The sequence below is a fragment of the Rhinoderma darwinii genome, unplaced genomic scaffold (assembly GCF_050947455.1).
Source record: "Rhinoderma darwinii isolate aRhiDar2 unplaced genomic scaffold, aRhiDar2.hap1 Scaffold_4337, whole genome shotgun sequence".
NCBI classification, from domain to species: domain Eukaryota; kingdom Metazoa; phylum Chordata; class Amphibia; order Anura; family Rhinodermatidae; genus Rhinoderma; species Rhinoderma darwinii.
This window is the reverse complement of record NW_027463839.1, coordinates 92437-113676: the sequence shown is the minus strand read 5'-3', so window position 1 is coordinate 113676 and position 21240 is coordinate 92437. Positions and strand designations below refer to the sequence as shown.

The window sequence follows — 21240 nt, the reverse complement described above, 5'->3', positions numbered from 1 at the left end:
TGGTAAAGCAACCACATTGCTTTTTGCTGCAAAATTGGGAAAAACTCACTCGCTCTAGTGAGCTCTCAGAATCCCCCCCCCCTTTATCCTGGCTAGTGCCGGGAGAAATGAGGGGTTTGAACGGTCTAACCTCCTACACTGTGTGTCACCATTTTTTGCGCTAACACACAGTGTAGTAGGTTTACATACAGTAGTAAACACACACTAAAACACGTACATACACAGAAATCACTTACCTGCTCCAGTCGCCGCCGCTCCCTCCGGTCCGTCCTCTCCGTCTGCTGCCGCTGCTCCATGTGCACAAGTCCGGAAGCCGCGACCGGAACTAGTAATCTTACTGTCCGGCCGCGACTTCCGGTCCACAGTAAAATGGCGCCGGACGGCGCGCATTTCAACTTGGACTGTGTGGGAGCGGCGCATGCGCCGTTCACACAGACGGCGTACACCATAGTGACTGCGAACGGGCCCCGTTCGCAGTCCCTATGGGACTGGAGCTGCCGTATATTACATGTCTGTATGTGTCGTTAATCGGCACATACAGAAATGGAGTAAAAAATGGCAGCCCCCATAGGGAAGAAAAAGTGTAAAAATAAAAAAAAAGTGAAACACAAACACACAAATAAATATAAAAGTTTTTAATAAAAGACTAAAATCAAACTGATGTTAGAAATTTTTTTTTTGGTGACACTGTTCCTTTAAGGCCCAACCTAGGCTTCGTCATTAAGGGGTTAAGTCCTGTAAATTGTGAGTAGGGGTCTCCATGGATTGGATTTGTTTTTCCAGCACATCTCATAGATGATCGATTGAATTAAGAATATGGAGGCCAGGTCAACACCTTGAACTCTTTGTCATGTTCCTCACATCAGTCCTGAACGATTTTTGCAGTGTGGCGGGGGCATTATCCTGCTGTAAGACAGCACTGGCATTAGAGAATACCTTTACCATGAAGAGGTGGATTTGTCTGTAGCAATGTTTAGGTTGGTGGTCTGTGTCAGAAAACAGCATGGGAATATCAAAATAACCACCATAAGTTCCCCATAGAAAATTGTGCCATAATCTGTCAAATCAGATGAAATTCTAGTGTTGGGTCCCAGTGACTCCAACTGAGGGGCTTGCATTTATAAAAAAAAAAAAATCATTATTAGTTTTTAGCATTGGATAAAGCAAAGGAAAAACAACAGGAACCTCTCAGAGGAACCTCTCAGAGAGCGGCGCTGTGCTCCGTATACTGCAGGAGCAGTAGTACAGCGAGTACATAGAGTACAGCGGGGCCGATCACATGACGAAGAGTCGTGTCGTCACCAAAGAAGACTGTACAACTAGACTTCCGGTTCCTCATCAGCGCTATACAAATCTATGAAAATCTCAGAAACAGCACCAAGGGGGACGGGAATGTATATTAGCGAGTTTACTCACATGTAGCATCTATGGCCGCGGGCCGTCGGTTCCACTCACCTCCTGACGCCCACAGCCATGGATCTGTGAGTGCTGGTCCCCATCTCACTTCCGCTCCGGTCCACCAGGGTGACGAATGGAAGACGGCATTTAACACCCGTGACGGGCACTATGAATACGTAGTGATGCCCTTCGGACTGTGTAACGCTCCTGCAGTGTTTCAGGAACTCGTTAATGATATCTTCCGAGATCTCCTCTATATCTGTGTTGTTGTTTATCTCGATGATATTTTGATTTTCTCCCCAGATCCGACGACTCATCGGAGGCATGTCCGTCAAGTTCTACTACGATTAAGGGAGAATCATTTATAGCCAAGCTGGAGAAGTGCGTCTTTGAGAGGAGTTCTCTGCACTTCCTGGGCTACATCATATCGGATCAAGGTCTCAAGATGGATCCTGAGAAAGTGAGAGCTGTCCTGGAGTGGCCACGTCCTCAAGGTCTGAGGTCCATACAGCGTTTCCTGGGATTTGCCAATTTCTACCGGCAGTTTATCCCAAACGTCTCATCACTGACATCTCCTATTTCCAGCCTTACCAAGAACGGTGTGAACGCCAAGGTGTGGACCCCAGAGGCAGAGTCCACATTTTTTAGTCTCAAAAAAGCCTTTACTTCTGCCTCGATCCTCTATCATCCTGACGTATATATACAGTTTTCTTTGGAGGTGGACGCCTCTTATGTTGGTGCAGGCGCACTTCTGTTCTAGAGGAGCCCCAAAGGAAAGGCAGTAGTATGTGGCTACTACTCAAGACTTTTTTCTTCTGCAGAGCGCATTTACTCTGCTGGGGATCAGAATCTACTGGCCATCAAATTGGCTCTGGAGAAGTGGAGACATCTGCTGGAGGGCGCAGCTCACCCCATCCTAATCTACACGACCACATGAACCTCACCTACCTTCAGTCCGCTCAACGACTAAATCCCTGTCAAGCCAGGTGGCCGCTGTTCTTCACCCGTTTACAATTTGTGCTCCACTACCGTCCCACTGACAAGAATGTGAGGGCCGATGCCCTGTCCAGGTCATTTGAAACGAATAACACGGTGGAGTCTCTTCAAACTATCATAGACCCGTCCTGCATTATCACTGCCAATCCTTTGCAGGTTAGAGACATCCCTCCGGGGAGGACTTTTGTTCGATTAGCAGGCAGGAGAAGAATTCTCCGATGGGGACACAGTTCTAAACTGGCTGGGCACCCTGGTGTTCGTAAAACCCGAGACCTGATTGCTCGTCACTTTTGGTGGCCCACGCTGCCCAAGGATGTTGTGGACTTTGTCTCTTCTTGCACGGTGTGTGCTTCTAACAAGGTTACTAACTCCAAGCCTGCCGGCCTCCATCAACCTGTGCCTATACCCAATGCCACCTTGCAGCACATTGTGATGGACTTTGTCACTGACCTTCCTCCCTCAGCAGGATGCAACACTGTCTGGGTGGTGGTGGACCGGTTCTCGAAGATGGCACAATTTATCCCGCTGACCGGCCTACCTTCTGTTCCCCGAATGGCGAATCTCTTCATCCAGCACATCTACCGCTTGCATGGCTTGCCATTCACATTGTGTCCAATCGGGGGTTTCAGTTTACCTCGAGGATCTGGGCTCTCTGTAAACTCCTGGATGTGATATTGGACTTTTCCACAGCCTATCACCCCCGGTCCAATGGGCAAGTCGAGAGGATCAACCAGATCATGGAGAATTATCTCCGTCACTTCATTTCCTTACAGCATGATAACTGGGTACAGCTTCTTCCATGGGCCGAGTTCTCGTACAACAACCACACAAGCGAGTCCACCACTTCCACTCCGTTTTACATTGTATACGGTCAACATCCTAGAGTCCCTCTTCCAGTGTCTACTACTTCTCAGGTACTCGCTGCTGACTCTGCATTTGGGGACTTCCTGTAAATTTGGCAACAGATCCGGGCATGAAGCGAAAAGCGGATGCAAGAAGAGAGCCGCCGCAGTATCTTCCAGGTACCAAAGTCTGGTTGTCCTCATGGAACATTCGTTTGAGGGTGCCTTCATACAAGTTTGCTCCCAGGTTTCTCGGTCCTTTTGAGATTCGGCAACAGATTAACCCTGTCTCCTATAAACTGCGGCTGCCTCCTACCCTCAGAATCCCCAACTCCTTTCATGTGTCCCTCCTGAAACCAGTGGTCCTGACTGTAAAGTGCAGCATGTGTTACTATACTGACTGTAAAGTGCAGCATGCGTTACTATACTGACTGTAAAGTGCAGCGTGCGTTACTATACTGACTGTAAAGTGCAGCGTGCGTTACTATACTGACTGTAAAGTGCAGCATGTGTTACTATACTGACTGTAAAGTGCCGCGTGTGCTACTATACTGACTGTAAAGTGCAGCGTGTGTTACTATACTGACTGTAAAGAGCAGCATGTGTTACTATACTGACTGTAAAGTGCAGCATGTGTTACTATACTGACTGTAAAGTGCCGCATGTGTTACTATACTGACTGTAAAGAGCCGCATGTGTTACTATACTGACTGTAAAGTGCCGCATGTGTTCCTATACTGACTGTAAAGTGCAGCGTGTGTTACTATACTGACTGTAAAGTGCAGCATGTGTTACTATACTGACTGTAAAGTGCAGCATGTGTTACTATACTGACTGTAAAGTGCAGTGTGCGTTACTATACTGACTGTAAAGTGCAGCGTGCGTTACTATACTGACTGTAAAGTGCCGCGTGTGTTACTATACTGACTGTAAAGTGCAGCATGTGTTACTATACTGACTGTAAAGTGCAGCATGTGTTACTATACTGACTGTAAAGTGCAGCATGTGTTACTATACTGACTGTAAAGTGCAGTGTGCGTTACTATACTGACTGTAAAGTGCAGCGTGCGTTACTATACTGACTGTAAAGTGCCGCATGTGTTACTATACTGACTGTAAAGTGCAGCATGTGTTACTATACTGACTGTAAAGTGCAGCATGTGTTACTATACTGACTGTAAAGTGCAGCATGTGTTACTATACTGACTGTAAAGTGCAGTGTGCGTTACTATACTGACTGTAAAGTGCAGCGTGCGTTACTATACTGACTGTAAAGTGCCGCGTGTGTTACTATGCTGACTGTAAAGTGCAGCGTGTGTTACTATACTGACTGTAAAGTGCAGCGTGCGTTACTATACTGACTGTAAAGTGCCGCGTGCGTTACTATACTGACTGTAAAGTGCGGCGTGCGTTACTATACTGACTGTAAAGTGCAGCGTGCGTTACTATACTGACTGTAAAGAGCAGCGTGAGTTACTATACTGACTGTAAAGTGCAGCGTGCGTTACTATACTGACTGTAAAGTGCCGCATGTGTTACTATACTGACTGTAAAGAGCAGCGTGCGTTACTATACTGACTGTAAAGTGCAGCATGTGTTACTATACTGACTGTAAAGTGCTGCATGTGTTACTATACTGACTGTAAAGTGCAGCATGTGTTACTATACTGACTGTAAAGTGCAGCGTGCGTTACTATACTGACTGTAAAGTGCAGCGTGTGTTACTATACTGACTGTAAAGAGCAGCATGTGTTACTATACTGACTGTAAAGTGCAGCGTGCGTTACTATACTGACTGTAAAGTGCAGCGTGCGTTACTATACTGACTGTAAAGTGCAGCATGTGTTACTATACTGACTGTAAAGTGCAGCATGTATTACTATACTGACTGTAAAGTGCAGCGTGTGTTACTATACTGACTGTAAAGTGCCGCATGTGTTACTATACTGACTGTAAAGTGCAGCGTGCGTTACTATACTGACTGTAAAGTGCAGCATGTGTTACTATACTGACTGTAAAGTGCAGCATGTGTTACTATACTGACTGTAAAGTGCAGCGTGCGTTACTATACTGACTGTAAAGTGCAGTGTGCGTTACTATACTGACTGTAAAGTGCCGCATGTGTTCCTATACTGACTGTAAAGTGCAGCATGTATTACTATACTGACTGTAAAGTGCAGCGTGTGTTACTATACTGACTGTAAAGTGCAGCGTGCGTTACTATACTGACTGTAAAGTGCAGCATGTGTTACTATACTGACTGTAAAGTGCAGCATGTGTTACTATACTGACTGTAAAGAGCAGCGTGTGTTACTATACTGACTGTAAAGTGCAGCGTGTGTTACTATACTGACTGTAAAGTGCAGCGTGCGTTACTATACTGACTGTAAAGTGCCGCGTGTGTTCCTATACTGACTGTAAAGTGCAGCGTGTGTTACTATACTGACTGTAAAGTGCAGCATGTGTTACTATACTGACTGTAAAGTGCAGCATGTGTTACTATACTGACTGTAAAGTGCAGCATGTGTTACTATACTGACTGTAAAGTGCAGCATGCGTTACTATACTGACTGTAAAGTGCAGCGTGCGTTACTATACTGACTGTAAAGTGCAGCGTGTGTTACTATACTGACTGTAAAGTGCAGCGTGCGTTACTATACTGACTGTAAAGTGCAGCGTGCGTTACTATACTGATTGTAAAGTGCCGCGTGTGTTACTATACTGACTGTAAAGTGCAGCGTGTGTTACTATACTGACTGTAAAGTGCAGCGTGCGTTACTATACTGACTGTAAAGTGCCGCATGCGTTACTATACTGACTGTAAAGTGCGGCGTGCGTTACTATACTGACTGTAAAGTGCAGCGTACGTTACTATACTGACTGTAAAGAGCAGCGTGAGTTACTATACTGACTGTAAAGTGCAGCGTGCGTTACTATACTGACTGTAAAGTGCAGCATGCGTTACTATACTGACTGTAAAGTGCAGCGTGCGTTACTATACTGACTGTAAAGAGCAGAGTGCGTTACTATACTGACTGTAAAGTGCAGTGTGCGTTACTATACTGACTGTAAAGTGCCGCATGTGTTCCTATACTGACTGTAAAGTGCAGCGTGTGTTACTATACTGACTGTAAAGTGCAGCATGTGTTACTATACTGACTGTAAAGTGCAGCATGTGTTACTATACTGACTGTAAAGTGCCGCATGTGTTACTATACTGACTGTAAAGAGCCGCATGTGTTACTATACTGACTGTAAAGTGCCGCATGTGTTCCTATACTGACTGTAAAGTGCAGCGTGTGTTACTATACTGACTGTAAAGTGCCGCATGTGTTACTATACTGACTGTAAAGTGCAGCATGTGTTACTATACTGACTGTAAAGTGCAGCATGTGTTACTATACTGACTGTAAAGTGCAGCATGTGTTACTATACTGACTGTAAAGTGCAGCGTGCGTTACTATACTGACTGTAAAGTGCTGCATGTGTTACTATACTGACTGTAAAGTGCAGCGTGTGTTACTATACTGACTGTAAAGTGCAGCGTGCGTTACTATACTGACTGTAAAGTGCCGCATGTGTTACTATACTGACTGTAAAGTGCAGCGTGCGTTACTATACTGACTGTAAAGTGCAGCGTGCGTTACTATACTGACTGTAAAGTGCAGCATGTGTTACTATACTGACTGTAAAGTGCAGCATGTATTACTATACTGACTGTAAAGTGCAGCGTGCGTTACTATACTGACTGTAAAGTGCAGCGTGTGTTACTATACTGACTGTAAAGAGCAGCGTGTGTTACTATACTGACTGTAAAGTGCAGCGTGCGTTACTATACTGACTGTAAAGTGCAGCATGTGTTACTATACTGACTGTAAAGAGCAGCGTGTGTTACTATACTGACTGTAAAGAGCAGCATGTGTTACTATACTGACTGTAAAGTGCAGCATGTGTTACTATACTGACTGTAAAGAGCAGCGTGTGTTACTATACTGACTGTAAAGTGCAGCGTGTGTTACTATACTGACTGTAAAGAGCAGCATGTGTTACTATACTGACTGTAAAGAGCAGCGTGTGTTACTATACTGACTGTAAAGAGCAGCATGTGTTACTATACTGACTGTAAAGAGCAGCGTGTGTTACTATACTGACTGTAAAGTGCAGCATGTGTTACTATACTGACTGTAAAGTGCAGCATGTGTTACTATACTGACTGTAAAGTGCAGCATGTGTTACTATACTGACTGTAAAGTGCAGCATGCGTTACTATACTGACTGTAAAGTGCAGCGTGCGTTACTATACTGACTGTAAAGTGCAGCGTGTGTTACTATACTGACTGTAAAGTGCAGCGTGCGTTACTATACTGACTGTAAAGTGCAGCGTGCGTTACTATACTGATTGTAAAGTGCCGCGTGTGTTACTATACTGACTGTAAAGTGCAGCGTGTGTTACTATACTGACTGTAAAGTGCAGCGTGCGTTACTATACTGACTGTAAAGTGCCGCATGCGTTACTATACTGACTGTAAAGTGCGGCGTGCGTTACTATACTGACTGTAAAGTGCAGCGTACGTTACTATACTGACTGTAAAGAGCAGCGTGAGTTACTATACTGACTGTAAAGTGCAGCGTGCGTTACTATACTGACTGTAAAGTGCAGCATGCGTTACTATACTGACTGTAAAGTGCAGCGTGCGTTACTATACTGACTGTAAAGAGCAGCGTGCGTTACTATACTGACTGTAAAGTGCAGTGTGCGTTACTATACTGACTGTAAAGTGCCGCATGTGTTCCTATACTGACTGTAAAGTGCAGCGTGTGTTACTATACTGACTGTAAAGTGCAGCATGTGTTACTATACTGACTGTAAAGTGCAGCATGTGTTACTATACTGACTGTAAAGTGCAGCATGTGTTACTATACTGACTGTAAAGTGCAGCATGTGTTACTATACTGACTGTAAAGTGCAGCGTGCGTTACTATACTGACTGTAAAGTGCAGCGTGCGTTACTATACTGACTGTAAAGTGCCGCGTGTGTTACTATGCTGACTGTAAAGTGCAGCGTGTGTTACTATACTGACTGTAAAGTGCAGCGTGCGTTACTATACTGACTGTAAAGTGCCGCATGCGTTACTATACTGACTGTAAAGTGCGGCGTGCGTTACTATACTGACTGTAAAGTGCAGCGTGCGTTACTATACTGACTGTAAAGTGCAGCGTGTGTTACTATACTGACTGTAAAGTGCCGCATGTGTTACTATACTGACTGTAAAGTGCAGCGTGCGTTACTATACTGACTGTAAAGTGCAGCATGTGTTACTATACTGACTGTAAAGTGCAGCATGTGTTACTATACTGACTGTAAAGTGCAGCGTGCGTTACTATACTGACTGTAAAGTGCAGCGTGCGTTACTATACTGACTGTAAAGTGCAGAGTGTGTTACTATACTGACTGTAAAGTGCAGCATGTGTTACTATACTGACTGTAAAGTGCAGCATGTGTTACTATACTGACTGTAAAGTGCAGCATGTGTTACTATACTGACTGTAAAGTGCAGCATGTGTTACTATACTGACTGTAAAGTGCAGCGTGCGTTACTATACTGACTGTAAAGTGCAGCGTGCGTTACTATACTGACTGTAAAGTGCAGCATGTGTTACTATACTGACTGTAAAGTGCCACGTGTGTTACTATACTGACTGTAAAGTGCAGCGTGCGTTACTATACTGACTGTAAAGTGCCGCATGCGTTACTATACTGACTGTAAAGTGCGGCGTGCGTTACTATACTGACTGTAAAGTGCAGCGTGCGTTACTATACTGACTGTAAAGAGCAGCGTGAGTTACTATACTGACTGTAAAGTGCAGCGTGCGTTACTATACTGACTGTAAAGTGCCGCATGTGTTACTATACTGACTGTAAAGTGCCGCATGTGTTACTATACTGACTGTAAAGTGCAGCATGCGTTACTATACTGACTGTAAAGTGCAGCGTGCGTTACTATACTGACTGTAAAGAGCAGCGTGCGTTACTATACTGACTGTAAAGTGCAGCATGTGTTACTATACTGACTGTAAAGTGCAGCATGCGTTACTATACTGACTGTAAAGTGCAGCGTGCGTTACTATACTGACTGTAAAGTGCAGCGTGCGTTACTATACTGACTGTAAAGTGCAGCATGTGTTACTATACTGACTGTAAAGTGCTGCATGTGTTACTATACTGACTGTAAAGAGCAGCGTGCGTTACTATACTGACTGTAAAGTGCAGCGTGCGTTACTATACTGACTGTAAAGTGCCGCGTGTGCTACTATACTGACTGTAAAGTGCAGCGTGTGTTACTATACTGACTGTAAAGAGCAGCATGTGTTACTATACTGACTGTAAAGTGCCGCATGTGTTACTATACTGACTGTAAAGAGCCGCATGTGTTACTATACTGACTGTAAAGTGCCGCATGTGTTCCTATACTGACTGTAAAGTGCAGCGTGTGTTACTATACTGACTGTAAAGTGCCGCATGTGTTACTATACTGACTGTAAAGTGCAGCATGTGTTACTATACTGACTGTAAAGTGCAGCATGTGTTACTATACTGACTGTAAAGTGCAGCGTGCGTTACTATACTGACTGTAAAGTGCAGCGTGCGTTACTATACTGACTGTAAAGTGCCGCGTGTTACTATGCTGACTGTAAAGTGCAGCGTGTGTTACTATACTGACTGTAAAGTGCAGCGTGCGTTACTATACTGACTGTAAAGTGCCGCATGCGTTACTATACTGACTGTAAAGTGCGGCGTGCGTTACTATACTGACTGTAAAGTGCAGCGTGCGTTACTATACTGACTGTAAAGAGCAGCGTGAGTTACTATACTGACTGTAAAGTGCAGCGTGCGTTACTATACTGACTGTAAAGTGCCGCATGTGTTACTATACTGACTGTAAAGTGCCGCATGTGTTACTATACTGACTGTAAAGTGCAGCATGTGTTACTATACTGACTGTAAAGTGCAGCATGTGTTACTATACTGACTGTAAAGTGCAGCGTGCGTTACTATACTGACTGTAAAGTGCAGTGTGCGTTACTATACTGACTGTAAAGTGCCGCATGTGTTCCTATACTGACTGTAAAGTGCAGCGTGTGTTACTATACTGACTGTAAAGTGCAGCATGTGTTACTATACTGACTGTAAAGTGCAGCATGTGTTACTATACTGACTGTAAAGTGCAGCATGTGTTACTATACTGACTGTAAAGTGCAGCATGTGTTACTATACTGACTGTAAAGTGCAGCGTGCGTTACTATACTGACTGTAAAGTGCAGCGTGCGTTACTATACTGACTGTAAAGTGCAGCATGTGTTACTATACTGACTGTAAAGTGCCACGTGTGTTACTATACTGACTGTAAAGTGCAGCGTGCGTTACTATACTGACTGTAAAGTGCCGCATGCGTTACTATACTGACTGTAAAGTGCGGCGTGCGTTACTATACTGACTGTAAAGTGCAGCGTGCGTTACTATACTGACTGTAAAGAGCAGCGTGAGTTACTATACTGACTGTAAAGTGCAGCGTGCGTTACTATACTGACTGTAAAGTGCAGCGTGTGTTACTATACTGACTGTAAAGTGCCACATGTGTTACTATACTGACTGTAAAGAGCAGCGTGTGTTACTATACTGACTGTAAAGTGCCGCATGTGTTACTATACTGACTGTAAAGTGCAGCATGTGTTACTATACTGACTGTAAAGAGCAGCGTGTGTTACTATACTGACTGTAAAGTGCCGCATGTGTTACTATACTGACTGTAAAGTGCCGCATGTGTTACTATACTGACTGTAAAGTGCAGCATGCGTTACTATACTGACTGTAAAGTGCAGCGTGTGTTACTATACTGACTGTAAAGAGCAGCGTGCGTTACTATACTGACTGTAAAGTGCAGCATGTGTTACTATACTGACTGTAAAGTGCAGCATGCGTTACTATACTGACTGTAAAGTGCAGCGTGCGTTACTATACTGACTGTAAAGTGCAGCGTGCGTTACTATACTGACTGTAAAGTGCAGCATGTGTTACTATACTGACTGTAAAGTGCCGCGTGTGCTACTATACTGACTGTAAAGTGCAGCGTGTGTTACTATACTGACTGTAAAGAGCAGCATGTGTTACTTTACTGACTGTAAAGTGCCGCATGTGTTACTATACTGACTGTAAAGAGCCGCATGTGTTACTATACTGACTGTAAAGTGCCGCATGTGTTCCTATACTGACTGTAAAGTGCAGCGTGTGTTACTATACTGACTGTAAAGTGCCGCATGTGTTACTATACTGACTGTAAAGTGCAGCATGTGTTACTATACTGACTGTAAAGTGCAGCATGTGTTACTATACTGACTGTAAAGTGCAGCATGTGTTACTATACTGACTGTAAAGTGCAGCGTGCGTTACTATACTGACTGTAAAGTGCAGCGTGCGTTATTATACTGACTGTAAAGTGCCGCGTGTTACTATGCTGACTGTAAAGTGCAGCGTGTGTTACTATACTGACTGTAAAGTGCAGCGTGCGTTACTATACTGACTGTAAAGTGCCGCATGTGTTACTATACTGACTGTAAAGTGCCGCATGTGTTACTATACTGACTGTAAAGAGCAGCATGTGTTACTATACTGACTGTAAAGTGCCGCATGCGTTACTATACTGACTGTAAAGTGCAGCGTGCGTTACTATACTGACTGTAAAGAGCAGCGTGAGTTACTATACTGACTGTAAAGTGCAGCGTGCGTTACTATACTGACTGTAAAGTGCCGCATGTGTTACTATACTGACTGTAAAGTGCCGCATGTGTTACTATACTGACTGTAAAGTGCAGCATGCGTTACTATACTGACTGTAAAGTGCAGCGTGCGTTACTATACTGACTGTAAAGAGCAGCGTGCGTTACTATACTGACTGTAAAGTGCAGCGTGCGTTACTATACTGACTGTAAAGTGCTGCGTGTGTTACTATACTGACTGTAAAGTGCAGCGTGTGTTACTATACTGACTGTAAAGAGCAGCGTGCGTTACTATACTGACTGTAAAGTGCAGCATGTGTTACTATACTGACTGTAAAGTGCTGCATGTGTTACTATACTGACTGTAAAGTGCAGCATGTGTTACTATACTGACTGTAAAGTGCAGCGTGCGTTACTATACTGACTGTAAAGTGCAGCATGTGTTACTATACTGACTGTAAAGTGCAGCATGTGTTACTATACTGACTGTAAAGTGCAGCGTGCGTTACTATACTGACTGTAAAGTGCAGTGTGCGTTACTATACTGACTGTAAAGTGCCGCATGTGTTCCTATACTGACTGTAAAGTGCAGCATGTGTTCCTATACTGACTGTAAAGTGCAGCGTGTGTTACTATACTGACTGTAAAGTGCAGCATGTGTTACTATACTGACTGTAAAGTGCAGCATGTGTTACTATACTGACTGTAAAGTGCAGCATGTGTTACTATACTGACTGTAAAGTGCAGCGTGTGTTACTATACTGACTGTAAAGTGCAGCATGTGTTACTATACTGACTGTAAAGTGCAGCATGTGTTACTATACTGACTGTAAAGTGCAGCATGCGTTACTATACTGACTGTAAAGTGCAGCGTGCGTTACTATACTGACTGTAAAGTGCAGCGTGTGTTACTATACTGACTGTAAAGTGCAGCATGTGTTACTATACTGACTGTAAAGTGCAGCGTGTGTTACTATACTGACTGTAAAGTGCAGCGTGCGTTACTATACTGACTGTAAAGTGCAGCGTGTGTTACTATACTGACTGTAAAGTGCAGCATGCGTTACTATACTGACTGTAAAGTGCAGCGTGTGTTACTATACTGACTGTAAAGTGCAGCATGTGTTACTATACTGACTGTAAAGTGCAGCATGTGTTACTATACTGACTGTAAAGTGCAGCATGTGTTACTATACTGACTGTAAAGTGCAGCATGTGTTACTATACTGACTGTAAAGTGCAGCGTGCGTTACTATACTGACTGTAAAGTGCAGCGTGCGTTACTATACTGACTGTAAAGTGCAGCATGTGTTACTATACTGACTGTAAAGTGCCACGTGTGTTACTATACTGACTGTAAAGTGCAGCGTGCGTTACTATACTGACTGTAAAGTGCCGCATGCGTTACTATACTGACTGTAAAGTGCGGCGTGCGTTACTATACTGACTGTAAAGTGCAGCGTGCGTTACTATACTGACTGTAAAGAGCAGCGTGAGTTACTATACTGACTGTAAAGTGCAGCGTGCGTTACTATACTGACTGTAAAGTGCCGCATGTGTTACTATACTGACTGTAAAGTGCCGCATGTGTTACTATACTGACTGTAAAGTGCAGCATGCGTTACTATACTGACTGTAAAGTGCAGCGTGCGTTACTATACTGACTGTAAAGAGCAGCGTGCGTTACTATACTGACTGTAAAGTGCAGCATGTGTTACTATACTGACTGTAAAGTGCAGCGTGCGTTACTATACTGACTGTAAAGTGCAGCGTGCGTTACTATACTGACTGTAAAGTGCAGCGTGCGTTACTATACTGACTGTAAAGTGCAGCATGTGTTACTATACTGACTGTAAAGTGCTGCATGTGTTACTATACTGACTGTAAAGTGCAGCGTGCGTTACTATACTGACTGTAAAGTGCCGCGTGTGCTACTATACTGACTGTAAAGTGCAGCGTGTGTTACTATACTGACTGTAAAGAGCAGCATGTGTTACTATACTGACTGTAAAGTGCCGCATGTGTTACTATACTGACTGTAAAGAGAAGCATGTGTTACTATACTGACTGTAAAGAGCCGCATGTGTTACTATACTGACTGTAAAGTGCCGCATGTGTTCCTATACTGACTGTAAAGTGCAGCGTGTGTTACTATACTGACTGTAAAGTGCCGCATGTGTTACTATACTGACTGTAAAGTGCAGCATGTGTTACTATACTGACTGTAAAGTGCAGCATGTGTTACTATACTGACTGTAAAGTGCAGCATGTGTTACTATACTGACTGTAAAGTGCAGCGTGCGTTACTATACTGACTGTAAAGTGCAGCGTGCGTTACTATACTGACTGTAAAGTGCCGCGTGTTACTATGCTGACTGTAAAGTGCAGCGTGTGTTACTATACTGACTGTAAAGTGCAGCGTGCGTTACTATACTGACTGTAAAGTGCCGCATGCGTTACTATACTGACTGTAAAGTGCGGCGTGCGTTACTATACTGACTGTAAAGTGCAGCGTGCGTTACTATACTGACTGTAAAGAGCAGCGTGAGTTACTATACTGACTGTAAAGTGCAGCGTGCGTTACTATACTGACTGTAAAGTGCCGCATGTGTTACTATACTGACTGTAAAGTGCCGCATGTGTTACTATACTGACTGTAAAGTGCAGCATGTGTTACTATACTGACTGTAAAGTGCAGCATGTGTTACTATACTGACTGTAAAGTGCAGCGTGCGTTACTATACTGACTGTAAAGTGCAGTGTGCGTTACTATACTGACTGTAAAGTGCCGCATGTGTTCCTATACTGACTGTAAAGTGCAGCGTGTGTTACTATACTGACTGTAAAGTGCAGCATGTGTTACTATACTGACTGTAAAGTGCAGCATGTGTTACTATACTGACTGTAAAGTGCAGCATGTGTTACTATACTGACTGTAAAGTGCAGCATGTGTTACTATACTGACTGTAAAGTGCAGCGTGCGTTACTATACTGACTGTAAAGTGCAGCGTGCGTTACTATACTGACTGTAAAGTGCCGCATGCGTTACTATACTGACTGTAAAGTGCGGCGTGCGTTACTATACTGACTGTAAAGTGCAGCGTGCGTTACTATACTGACTGTAAAGAGCAGCGTGAGTTACTATACTGACTGTAAAGTGCAGCGTGCGTTACTATACTGACTGTAAAGTGCAGCGTGTGTTACTATACTGACTGTAAAGTGCCACATGTGTTACTATACTGACTGTAAAGAGCAGCGTGTGTTACTATACTGACTGTAAAGTGCCGCATGTGTTACTATACTGACTGTAAAGTGCAGCATGTGTTACTATACTGACTGTAAAGAGCAGCGTGTGTTACTATACTGACTGTAAAGTGCCGCATGTGTTACTATACTGACTGTAAAGTGCCGCATGTGTTACTATACTGACTGTAAAGTGCAGCATGCGTTACTATACTGACTGTAAAGTGCAGCGTGTGTTACTATACTGACTGTAAAGAGCAGCGTGCGTTACTATACTGACTGTAAAGTGCAGCATGTGTTACTATACTGACTGTAAAGTGCAGCATGCGTTACTATACTGACTGTAAAGTGCAGCGTGCGTTACTATACTGACTGTAAAGTGCAGCGTGCGTTACTATACTGACTGTAAAGTGCAGCATGTGTTACTATACTGACTGTAAAGTGCCGCGTGTGCTACTATACTGACTGTAAAGTGCAGCGTGTGTTACTATACTGACTGTAAAGAGCAGCATGTGTTACTTTACTGACTGTAAAGTGCCGCATGTGTTACTATACTGACTGTAAAGAGCCGCATGTGTTACTATACTGACTGTAAAGTGCCGCATGTGTTCCTATACTGACTGTAAAGTGCAGCGTGTGTTACTATACTGACTGTAAAGTGCCGCATGTGTTACTATACTGACTGTAAAGTGCAGCATGTGTTACTATACTGACTGTAAAGTGCAGCATGTGTTACTATACTGACTGTAAAGTGCAGCATGTGTTACTATACTGACTGTAAAGTGCAGCGTGCGTTACTATACTGACTGTAAAGTGCAGCGTGCGTTATTATACTGACTGTAAAGTGCCGCGTGTTACTATGCTGACTGTAAAGTGCAGCGTGTGTTACTATACTGACTGTAAAGTGCAGCGTGCGTTACTATACTGACTGTAAAGTGCCGCATGTGTTACTATACTGACTGTAAAGAGCAGCATGTGTTACTATACTGACTGTAAAGTGCCGCATGCGTTACTATACTGACTGTAAAGTGCGGCGTGCGTTACTATACTGACTGTAAAGTGCAGCGTGCGTTACTATACTGACTGTAAAGAGCAGCGTGAGTTACTATACTGACTGTAAAGTGCAGCGTGCGTTACTATACTGACTGTAAAGTGCCGCATGTGTTACTATACTGACTGTAAAGTGCCGCATGTGTTACTATACTGACTGTAAAGTGCAGCATGCGTTACTATACTGACTGTAAAGTGCAGCGTGCGTTACTATACTGACTGTAAAGAGCAGCGTGCGTTACTATACTGACTGTAAAGTGCAGCGTGCGTTACTATACTGACTGTAAAGTGCTGCGTGTGTTACTATACTGACTGTAAAGTGCAGCGTGTGTTACTATACTGACTGTAAAGAGCAGCGTGCGTTACTATACTGACTGTAAAGTGCAGCATGTGTTACTATACTGACTGTAAAGTGCTGCATGTGTTACTATACTGACTGTAAAGTGCAGCATGTGTTACTATACTGACTGTAAAGTGCAGCGTGCGTTACTATACTGACTGTAAAGTGCAGCATGTGTTACTATACTGACTGTAAAGTGCAGCATGTGTTACTATACTGACTGTAAAGTGCAGCGTGCGTTACTATACTGACTGTAAAGTGCAGTGTGCGTTACTATACTGACTGTAAAGTGCCGCATGTGTTCCTATACTGACTGTAAAGTGCAGCATGTGTTCCTATACTGACTGTAAAGTGCAGCGTGTGTTACTATACTGACTGTAAAGTGCAGCATGTGTTACTATACTGACTGTAAAGTGCAGCATGTGTTACTATACTGACTGTAAAGTGCAGCATGTGTTACTATACTGACTGTAAAGTGCAGCGTGTGTTACTATACTGACTGTAAAGTGCAGCATGTGTTACTATACTGACTGTAAAGTGCAGCATGTGTTACTATACTGACTGTAAAGTGCAGCATGCGTTACTATACTGACTGTAAAGTGCAGCGTGCGTTACTATACTGACTGTAAAGTGCAGCGTGTGTTACTATACTGACTGTAAAGTGCAGCATGTGTTACTATACTGACTGTAAAGTGCAGCGTGTGTTACTATACTGACTGTAAAGTGCAGCGTGCGTTACTATACTGACTGTAAAGTGCAGCGTGTGTTACTATACTGACTGTAAAGTGCAGCATGCGTTACTATACTGACTGTAAAGTGCAGCATGTGTTACTATACTGACTGTAAAGTGCAGCATGTGTTACTATACTGACTGTAAAGTGCCGCGTGTGTTACTATACTGACTGTAAAGTGCAGCGTGCGTTACTATACTGACTGTAAAGAGCAGCGTGCGTTACTATACTGACTGTAAAGTGCCGCATGTGTTACTATACTGACTGTAAAGTGCCGCATGTGTTACTATACTGACTGTAAAGTGCCGCATGTGTTCCTATACTGACTGTAAAGTGCAGCGTGTGTTACTATACTGACTGTAAAGTGCCGCATGTGTTACTATACTGACTGTAAAGAGCAGCATGTGTTACTATACTGACTGTAAAGAGCAGCGTGCGTTACTATACTGACTGTAAAGTGCAGCGTGCGTTACTATACTGACTGTAAAGTGCAGCGTGCGTTACTATACTGACTGTAAAGTGCAGCGTGCGTTACTATACTGACTGTAAAGTGCAGCATGCGTTACTATACTGACTGTAAAGAGCAGCATGTGTTACTATACTGACTGTAAAGTGCCGCGTGCGTTACTATACTGACTGTAAAGAGCAGCATGTGTTACTATACTGACTGTAAAGTGCAGCATGTGTTACTATACTGACTGTAAAGTGCAGCATGTGTTACTATACTGACTGTAAAGTGCAGCATGCGTTACTATACTGACTGTAAAGTGCAGCGTGCGTTACTATACTGACTGTAAAGTGCAGCATGCGTTACTATACTGACTGTAAAGTGCAGCATGTGTTACTATACTGACTGTAAAGTGCAGCGTGCGTTACTATACTGACTGTAAAGTGCAGCGTGTGTTACTATACTGACTGTAAAGTGCCGCGTGTGTTACTATACTGACTGTAAAGTGCAGCGTGTGTTACTATACTGACTGTAAAGAGCAGCATGTGTTACTATACTGACTGTAAAGTGCAGCATGTGTTACTATACTGACTGTAAAGAGCAGCATGTGTTACTATACTGACTGTAAAGAGCAGCGTGCGTTACTATACTGACTGTAAAGTGCAGCGTGCGTTACTATACTGACTGTAAAGTGCAGCGTGTGTTACTATACTGACTGTAAAGTGCAGCGTGTGTTACTATACTGACTGTAAAGTGCAGCATGTGTTACTATACTGACTGTAAAGAGCAGCGTGCGTTACTATACTGACTGTAAAGAGCAGCGTGCGTTACTATACTGACTGTAAAGTGCTGCATGTGTTACTATACTGACTGTAAAGAGCAGCATGTGTTACTATACTGACTGTAAAGTGCCGCGTGCGTTACTATACTGACTGTAAAGTGCAGCGTGCGTTACTATACTGACTGTAAAGAGCAGCATGTGTTACTATACTGACTGTAAAGTGCAGCGTGTGTTACTATACTGACTGTAAAGTGCAGCATGTGTTACTATACTGACTGTAAAGAGCAGCATGTGTTACTATACTGACTGTGAAGTGCCGCATGTGTTACTATACTGACTGTAAAGTGCAGCGTGTGTTACTATACTGACTGTAAAGTGCAGCGTGCGTTACTATACTGACTGTAAAGTGCAGCGTGTGTTACTATACTGACTGTAAAGTGCAGCATGCGTTACTATACTGACTGTAAAGTGCAGCATGTGTTACTATACTGACTGTAAAGTGCAGCATGTGTTACTATACTGACTGTAAAGTGCCGCGTGTGTTACTATACTGACTGTAAAGTGCAGCGTGCGTTACTATACTGACTGTAAAGAGCAGCGTGCGTTACTATACTGACTGTAAAGTGCAGCGTGTGTTACTATACTGACTGTAAAGAGCAGCATGTGTTACTATACTGACTGTAAAGTGCAGCATGTGTTACTATACTGACTGTAAAGAGCAGCATGTGTTACTATACTGACTGTAAAGAGCAGCGTGCGTTACTATACTGACTGTAAAGTGCAGCGTGCGTTACTATACTGACTGTAAAGTGCAGCGTGTGTTACTATACTGACTGTAAAGTGCAGCGTGTGTTACTATACTGACTGTAAAGTGCAGCATGTGTTACTATACTGACTGTAAAGAGCAGCGTGCGTTACTATACTGACTGTAAAGTGCAGCGTGTGTTACTATACTGACTGTAAAGTGCTGCATGTGTTACTATACTGACTGTAAAGAGCAGCATGTGTTACTATACTGACTGTAAAGTGCCGCGTGCGTTACTATACTGACTGTAAAGTGCAGCGTGCGTTACTATACTGACTGTAAAGAGCAGCATGTGTTACTATACTGACTGTAAAGTGCAGCGTGTGTTACTATACTGACTGTAAAGTGCAGCATGTGTTACTATACTGACTGTAAAGAGCAGCATGTGTTACTATACTGACTGTGAAGTGCCGCATGTGTTACTATACTGACTGTAAAGTGCAGCATGCGTTACTATACTGACTGTAAAGTGCAGCGTGCGTTACTATACTGACTGTAAAGAGCAGCATGTGTTACTATACTGACTGTAAAGTGCAGCGTGCGTTACTATACTGACTGTAAAGTGCTGCATGTGTTACTATACTGACTGTAAAGTGCAGCGTGTGTTACTATACTGACTGTAAAGTGCAGCGTGCGTTACTATACTGACTGTAAAGTGCAGCGTGTGTTACTATACTGACTGTAAAGAGCAGCGTGCGTTACTATACTGACTGTAAAGTGCAGCGTGTGTTACTATACTGACTGTAAAGAGCAGCGTGCGTTACTATACTGACTGTAAAGAGCAGCGTGCGTTACTATACTGACTGTAAAGTGCAGCATGTGTTACTATACTGACTGTAAAGAGCAGCATGTGTTACTATACTGACTGTAAAGTGCCGCGTGCGTTACTATACTGACTGTAAAGTGCCGCATATGTTACTATACTGACTGTAAAGTGCAGCATGCGTTACTATACTGACTGTAAAGTGCAGCGTGCGTTACTATACTGACTGTAAAGTGCAGCGTGTGTTACTATACTGACTGTAAAGTGCCGCATGTGTTACTATACTGACTGTAAAGAGCAGCATGCGTTACTATACTGACTGTAAAGTGCAGCGTGCGTTACTATACTGACTGTAAAGTGCAGCGTGTGTTACTATACTGACTGTAAAGTGCCGCATATGTTACTATACTGACTGTAAAGTGCAGCGTGTGTTACTATACTGACTGTAAAGTGCAGCGTGTGTTACTATACTGACTGTAAAGAGCAGCATGTGTTACTATACTGACTGTAAAGTGCAGCGTGTGTTACTATACTGACTGTAAAGTGCAGCGTGCGTTACTATACTGACTGTAAAGTGCCGCGTGTGTTACTATACTGACTGTAAAGTGCAGCGTGCGTTACTATACTGACTGTAAAGTGCAGCATGTGTTACTATACTGACTGTAAAGTGCAGCGTGTGTTACTATACTGACTGTAAAGTGCCGCGTGTGTAACTATACTGACTGTAAAGTGCGGCGTGCGTTACTATACTGACTGTAAAGTGCAGCGTGCGTTACTATACTGACTGTAAAGTGCAGCGTGTGTTACTATACTGACTGTAAAGTGCCGCATGTGTTACTATACTGACTGTAAAGTGCAGCGTGCGTTACTATACTGACTGTAAAGTGCAGCATGTGTTACTATACTGACTGTAAAGTGCAGCATGTGTTACTATACTGACTGTAAAGTGCAGCGTGCGTTACTATACTGACTGTAAAGTGCAGCGTGCGTTACTATACTGACTGTAAAGTGCAGCGTGTGTTACTATACTGACTGTAAAGTGCAGCATGTGTTACTATACTGACTGT

General features: G+C 43.4%; 1 long non-coding RNA gene across 2 annotated transcripts in view; it reads left to right on the top strand.

Annotated features, from left to right (window-relative positions):
* The first annotated feature begins 3213 nt into the window (after positions 1–3213).
* LOC142712972 (uncharacterized) overlaps positions 3214–21240 on the top strand; it is a 108876-nt gene continuing 90849 nt past the window's right edge. For both annotated transcript variants that reach the window (XR_012870148.1, XR_012870147.1), the window contains exon 1: positions 3214–3416. This is a non-coding gene — a long non-coding RNA (uncharacterized LOC142712972). The remainder of the gene's footprint in view (positions 3417–21240) is intronic.